The 7,802-nt window shown below is 40.9% G+C and overlaps 1 pseudogene; it reads left to right on the top strand.

Annotated features, from left to right (window-relative positions):
- Nucleotides 1-3,829: 3,829 nt before the first annotated feature.
- LOC100454007 (vacuolar protein sorting-associated protein 35-like) lies at nucleotides 3,830-6,881 on the top strand (annotated as a pseudogene).
- Nucleotides 6,882-7,802: the final 921 nt, after the last annotated feature.

Here is a 7,802-nt window from a genome sequence, read left to right as displayed (position 1 = left end):
CTCAGGAGGCTGAGGCAGGAAAATGGCTTGAACCCGGGAGGCAGAGCTTGCAGTGAGCTGAGATTGCACCACTGCACTCCAGCCTGGGCAACAGAGCAAGACTCTGTCTAAAAAATAAATAAATAAATAAATAAATAATAAAAAAATAAAAAGGTGGGGCGCAGTGGCTCATACCTGTAATCCCAGCACTTTGGGAGGCAGAGGCAGGCAGATTACCTGAGGTCGGGAGTTCAAGACCAGCCTGACCAACACGGAGAAACCCCGTCTCTACTAAAAATACAAAATTAGCTAGGCATGGTGGTGCATGCCTGTAGTCCCAGCTACTTGGGAGGCTGAGGCAGGAGAATCACTTGAACCCGGGAGGCAGAGGTTGCAGTGAGCTGAGATCGCACCATTGCACTTCAGCCTGGGCAACAAGAGCTCTGTATAAAAAAAAAAAATTAAAAAATTAGCCAGGCGTGGTGGTGCATGCTTGCAGTCCTACCTACTCAAGAGGCTAGGGCAGGGCCTGGCATGGTGGCTCACACATGTAATCCTAGCACTTTGGGAGGCTGAGGTAGGCAGATCATCTGAGATCAGGAGTTTGAGACCAGCTTGACTATCATAGTGAAACCCCGTCCCTACTAAAACTACAAAAATTAACCAGGCGTGGGGGCACATGCCTGTAATCCCAGCTACTTGGGAGCTGAGGCAGGAGAATCACTTGAACCCAGGAGGCAGAGGTTGCAGTAAGCTGAGATCATGCCACTGCACTCCAGCCTGGGTGACAAAGTGAGACTCTGTCTCAAAAAAAAAGAGGCTAGGGCAGGAGGACAGCTTGAGCCCAGGAGTTGGAGGCTGCAATGAGTTATGATTGTGCTTTTGTGCTCCAGCCTGGGCGACAGAGGGAGGCCCAGTCACCAAAAAATGGCTGAACTCGGCCGGGCGCGGTGGCTCACACCTGTAATCCCAGCACTTTGGGAGGCTGAGGCAGGCAGATCACCTGAGGTCAGGAGTTCGAGACCAGCCTCAACATGGAGAAACCCCGTCTCTACTAAAAATACAAAATTAGCTGGGTGTGGTGGTGCACGCCTGTAATCCCAGCTACTCAGGCGCCTGAGGCAGGCAAATTGCTTGAACCTGGGAGGCAGAGGTTACAGTGAGCCAAGATCGCACCATTGCACCCCAGCCTGGGCAACAAGAGTGAAACTCTGCCTCAAAAAAAAAAAAAAAAAAATAGTTGAACTTGTATAAGCAAAGACTAGAACAGTAGTTGCCAAAGAACACAAACTTTCAGTTATAAGATGAAAAAATTCTGGGAATAAAAATGATTTAGGGTAAATAAATAAAAGTAACTAGCCTTTACTTATTTACTACCATTACTTGCTGTGTTGCCATACACTGTGCCAAGATCTATGACTGTCACCGTCACTTATTTTTTATTTTTTTGAGTCAAGGTCTTTGTCGCCCAGACTAGGATAGAGTGGTATGATTACAGCTCACTGCAGCTTTGAACTCTTAGGCTCAAGCAATCCTCTCACTTCAGCGTCCTGAGTAGCTGGGACTACAAGCATGTGCCACCACAATGGCTAATTTTTTATTTTTTGTAGGGACAAGGTTTCACCATGTTGCCCAGGCTGGTCTGAAACTCTTGGGCTCAAGCAATCCTTCTGCCTCCTTGGCTTCCCAAAATGTTGGGATTCATGAGCCGCCATGCCCAGCCATCTTTTAGAAATGAAAAGAACTGATTGCTTTAACAAGAAGAAATTTGGATAGTCAATCATGATAAAATATTTAACCTCACTTGTAATTACAACAGCGAACCTTTTAAGAAATCAAATTGGCAAAGAGAAAAAAGAAAAATAAGGCTCAGCAATGGCGATGGTGTGATGAAAATTCATTCTCATCTAATAATGTTGGCAGTGTGAATTACTATAATATTTCTAGGAAGTTGGCAGTATGTAAGTAGAGTGTTAAAATATCCAATAATTTTACTTCCAAGTGGAATTCCAAGAATTTATACTAAGGGAATAATTAGGGTCTCAATAAAACTTGGTGTATATAGAACATTCATTGTAATATTACTGATTATTTCTAAAAGGGAATAGTTAAATAAATTATGCCATAGCCAGTTTCCGTAATATTTTCTAGGCATTAAAATGATTTCAAATTAGTATTGGGAAAATTGTTAGGACAAAATAAGTGAAAGAAAAATTAGAGCTGGGCACGGTGGCTCACGCCTGAATTCCCAGCCCTTTGGGAGGCCGAGGCAGGCGGATCACCTGAGGTTGGGAGTTTGAGACCAGCCTGACCAACATGGAGAAACCCCGTCCCTACTAAAAGTACAAAATTAGCTGGGCGTGGTGGCGCATGCCTGTAATCCCAGCTATTTGGAAGGCTGAGGCAGGAGAATTGCTTGAACCTGGGAGGCGGAGGTTGCGGTGAGCTGAGATCGTGTCATTGCACTCCAGCCTGGGCAACCAGAGTGAAACTTCGTCTCAAAAAAAAAAAAAAAAAAAAAAAAAGAGAAAAATTACATACAAATTACTTGAAGTGTGAATCAATTTTATTTAACTCTCAAGTAAGAAAATAAGGGTTAGATGCAGTGGCTCATGCCAGTAATCCTAGCATTTTGGGAGGCCAAGGCAGGTGGATCACTTGAGGTCAGTAGTTCAAGACTAGCCTGGCCAATAAGGTGAAATGCCTTCTCTACTAAAAATACAAAAATTAGCGGGGTGTGGTGGCACGCTTGTAATCCCAGCTACTCAGGAGGCTGAGTTAGAAGAATGGCTTGAACCCAGGAGGCAGAGGTGGCAGTGAGCCGAGATCACGCCAAAGAGAAAAACACACACACACACACACACACACACGAATTCCAGTTACATTACATTTACATAGAAGAAAAGAAAGGAAGACGTTTAGCATCAGAATCTTACCAATGCTTATCCCTGGGTGGTAGATTTAGGGATGATGTGTGGATGAGTTTGTGTATTTTTCTAATTTCCTCCAATTTGGGAATGTTACTTACAAATCAGAAAAAACAAATATCAGCCAGGTGTGATAGCTCATGCCTGTAATCCCAACACTTTGGGAGGCTGGGGCAGGAGGTTTTCTCAGGGCCAGTAGTTCAAGATCAGCCTGAGCAACAGAATGAGACGCTGTCTCTACAAAAAATAAAAAATAAAAATTAGCTGAGTGTGGTGATGCGAGCCTGTAGTCCTAGCTATTCGGGAGTCTGAGGTGGGAGCATCACTTGAACCCGGGAGTTCAAGGCTGCAATGAGCTGTGGTCACACCACTGCACTCCAGCCTAGGTAACAGAGCTTTAAAAAAAAAGAAAAGAAAAAACAGGTCAGGTGTGGTGGCTCACGCCTGTGATCCCAGCACTTTGGGAGGCTGAGGTGGGCAGATCACTTGAAATCAGGAGTTAGCAGCCTGGCCAATGTGGTGAAACCCTGCCTCTACTAAAAATACAAATATTAGCTGGGCGTGGTGGTGGGTGCCTGTAATCCCAGCTACTTAGGAGGCTGAGGCAGAAGAATCACTTGAACCCAGAAGGCGGAGGTTGCAGTGAGCCAAGATTGCACCACTGCGCTCCAGCCTGGGCAACAACAGCAAAACTCTGTCTCAAAAAAAAAAAGAAAGAAAGAAAGAAAGAAAATAAAAGAAAAAACAAATATCAAATACATTAACATTGCAAAGGCAATTTAACCTCAAATGATGCTTTGAGAAGACATTCTGCTTGATTTACTTGTGTGCCCTATAACTGAAACAGAGAAGGAAATGACAGGAAAACTGTGAGTTCAACTTACTGCGTTCACTATTTTGTTCTATTAAAAGTTTTAAATAAAATGGATATCCTGGAACAAGTTAATTTTGAACTTAAGGTAACTTAAAATGTTTTTTCTTGTTTTAGGATGACAAATGGGAAAAGAAATGCCAGAAGATTTTTTCATTTTCCCACCAGACTATCAGTGCTGTGATCAAAGCACAGCTGGCAGAATTGCCCTTAAGACTTTTTCTTCAAGGAGCACTAGCTGCTGGGGAAATTGGTTTTGAAAATCATGAAACAGTCGCATATGAATTCATGTTCCAGGTGATGATCTGTTCTTTCTACATTGTTACGTCAGCTCTGCTGGGTTCAGTCGTTTGTTTGCAGGCATGGTGGTAATGCACATGAATTTACTCTTCTTTTACTGAATACATAACTACCACCTTCCCACCATCATGGAACCTCTTAATATGATTGTCATAATTGACTAGTGTTGATCATTTGCTGATGAAATCTAAGATTTCCAAGTGGCTCATTGTAAAAATGTTTCACGGAACATGGTTCCTTTGTCAATTCAGTTTGGGAACCCTGGGTTAAACAAAGTGGAAAGAAGTTCATTTATTGCAACTTTTTAGCATTTTTACCATCTCAGCTGTGTCCTGTGGCTCTCAAGAGAGTGTGCAGCATGTTCTGATATGAAGGCTGCAGAAGTCTCACAGGATGGAGGTTTGGTGAGAAGTACTTTGGGAAATGCTCAACTAGAGGATGGTTGGTCCTTGAAAGTCCTTTCTGCTTTGTGTTCACTAGGCCTTTTCTCTGTATGAAGATGAGGTCAGTGATTCCAAAGCACAGCTAGCTGCCATCACCTTGATCACTGGCACTTTGGAAAGGATAAAGTGCTTCAGTGAAGAGAATCATGAAACTCTGAGGACTCAGTGTGCCATTGCTGCATCCAAACTTCTGAAGAAACCTGATCAGAGCCAAGCTGTGAGCACCTGTGCACATCTCTTCTGGTCTGGCAGAAACACAGACAAACATGGGGAGGAGGTAAGGTCATTCGTGACTGCATGATCGCAGACAGGATCAATAACAGGGATCGGTTGCCATGGCCTTGTGTTCTGGAGGTGAAACATTTGCAGTGCTTGGAAATCTGATGAACAAAATTGCTTTGTTTTGTGATAAAAGAGAGTCTCATCCTGTAGTGAAGCCTCTGCTTTGAGGATATTGTAACATGGCAAGTTCAAACCACTACCTGTTTTTTAAAAAATAGAGCTGTATACTTCAAAACAGAAGAAGAAAGAGAATGAAAAGGATTTAAATTTGTTATGTCCCTTTAAAACATGTTGTGCACATGTACCCTAAAACTTAAAGTATAATAAAATAAAATAAAATAAAATAAAATAAAAAGAAAATAGAATTAAAAAATAAAAATAAAAAAACACGAAAGAGCACGGTAGTGTTGTGTTTCTCTGTATGAAAACGGGATGTTTTATTAATCTCTTCACTGTCTCCCTACCTTTTTATTTTAGCTTCACGGAGGCAAGAGGGTAATGGAGTGCCTAAAGAAAGCTCTAAAAATAGCAGATCAGTGCATGGACCCTTCTCTACAAGTGCAGCTTTTCATAGAAATTCTGAACAGATACATCTATTTTTATGAAAAGGAAAATGATGTGGTAAGTGAATTAGTAAAGTGTTGTTAATAAACTAATATTTTCCCTTCCTACTCTTAGGAGATTTGATATGTACAAAAATTTATCATTCTGATACTTTAATCACTGTTCATTTGAAAAATATAAAATAATTTACAGATGTCAAATAATAGGCTAATTTGTCATAATGTTCTAGTTTAAGATAATTCCTAGGCTGGGCACGGTGGCTCACACCTGTAATCCCAGCACTTTGGGAAGCTGAGGCAGGCAGATCACCTGAGGTAAGGAGTTCGAAAACAACCTGGCCAACATTGTGAAACCCCATCTCTACCAAAAGTACAGAAATTAGCCAGGCGTGGTGGCAGGCACCTGTAATCCCAGCTACTTGGAAGGCTAAGGCAGGAGAATTGCCTGAACCCAAGAGGTGGAGGCTGCAGTGAGCCAAGACTGTGCCATTGTACTCCTGCCTGGGCAACAAGAGTGAAACTCCATCTCAAAGAAAAAATAATAATAATAATAATAATTCCTAAATGCAGTATCCTTTTAGCAATACAGTTTTGGTCAAGATTTGTAAGTTAAATAAATTTTTGCTTGTTTTTCTTTTTTTGACAGTCTCGCTCTGTCACCCAGGCTGGAGTGCAGTGGCAAAATCTCAGCTCATTGCAACCTCTGCCTCCCAGGTTCAAGCAATTCTCATGCCTCAGCCTCCTGAATAGCTGGTATTATAGACGTCCGGTACCACGCCCAGCTAATTTTTGTATTTTTAATAGAGATGGGGTTCCACCATGTTGGCCAGCCTGGTCTCAAAACTCCTGACTTCAAGTGATCTGCCCGCCTCAGCCTCCCATCCCAAAGTGCTGGGAGTACAGGGATAAGCCACTGTGCCGGGCCAATTTTGCTTGTTTTAAATTGTTGTTGTTGTTGTTGTTTTTTTTTTTTTTTGATAGTCAGTAATTGTTCAAACTAGGAATTGTATCCCCATCTTTCTTTTTTCATAATTACTCAAGTAACTGACGAGTGTAACAGAAGCTCCTCAAAACAGTTTTATTAAATTGCCTTTCATTTTTTATGGTACATGCTTGATCATGAATTTGTACATATTCTTTTGTAGGTAACAATTCAGATTTTAAACCAGCTTATCCAAAAGATTCGAGAAGACCTCCCGAATCTTGAATCCAGTGAAGAAACAGAGCAGATTAACAAACATTTTCATAACACACTGGAGCATTTGTGCTTGCGGCGGGAATCACCAGAATCCGAGGGGCCAATTTATGAAGGTCTCATCCTTTAAAAAGGAAACAGCTCACCATACTCCTTTCCATGTACATCCAGTGAGGGTTTTATTATGCTAGGTTTCCCTTCCATAGATTGTGCCTTTCAGAAATGCTGAGGTAGGTTTCCTGTTTCTTACCTGTGATGTGTTTTACCCAGCACCTCCGGACACTCACCTTCAGGACCTTAATAAAATTATTTACTTGGTAAGTTTTCAAGTCTTTCTGATCATCCCAAGTAGCATGACTGATCTGCTATTTAAAATTCCTGTGATCTGTAAAAAAAAAAATCCCGCACAAAAACCCACAAGCACTTATCTTGGCTACTAATGAAGCTCTCCTTTTGTTTTGTTTTGTTTTGTTTCATTGTTGATTGTGTATTTTCTTCATTACTGGGGTGTACTAACCCAAAAGTGTCTGTCTCTTTTGTTCTCTAGTCCAATTTGAGATTAATTTAGAAGAAAGGAATATTGTAGGTGAAATTCAGCTTAGATTTTTCCCTAAATTGCAAGATAAGGCCATGTGTAAGATTTTCCCTAGAACTAGAATATATTAATGCATGTTTGAGAATTTTAAAGCACCATGGTCAAAACCAGAAGCTATATTTTGCATATTTGGACTCAGCCATCCATTAAGAATCTATGTTGTACTCTGGACATATTTATCAATATAATTGTGTTTTAAATAGTATAAAAGAAAATTTGTGATCTATATAATTTATGTATCACCTTCATTGTAAATTCAGCAGGAAATGCATCACAATTATGATTTTTTTGCACCAGTGAAACAATAAAGTTGCTGTTAACAATTTTGGAGCTTTTTTTTTCCCCTTTCATACTATCTTTAATTGATAAAAAGAACTAGTAGAATGGCTATGAAGTTTAATGGTCATTCGCATTTATTCACAGAGCTCACTTCACTCTAGTTTTAAGCACTTGTTGAACAAGTCAGCATCTACTCTTTCAGTCATTTTTACCCCTTTTCTTTCCTCAACTTTACCCTGCTTTTCCCAAAGCATAATGAATTCACATAAACCCCCCAAAGGCTCACCATCGATACTAGTTGTCTACTATATGCTAAACTATCCCAAAACGTAGTGTCTTAAAAGAGCAAACATTTATCTTACAGTTCT

Source organism: Pongo abelii, chromosome 18, assembly GCF_028885655.2.
Source record: "Pongo abelii isolate AG06213 chromosome 18, NHGRI_mPonAbe1-v2.0_pri, whole genome shotgun sequence".
Taxonomy (NCBI): Eukaryota; Metazoa; Chordata; class Mammalia; order Primates; family Hominidae; genus Pongo; species Pongo abelii.
This window is presented reverse-complemented; position numbering and strand designations above follow the sequence as displayed.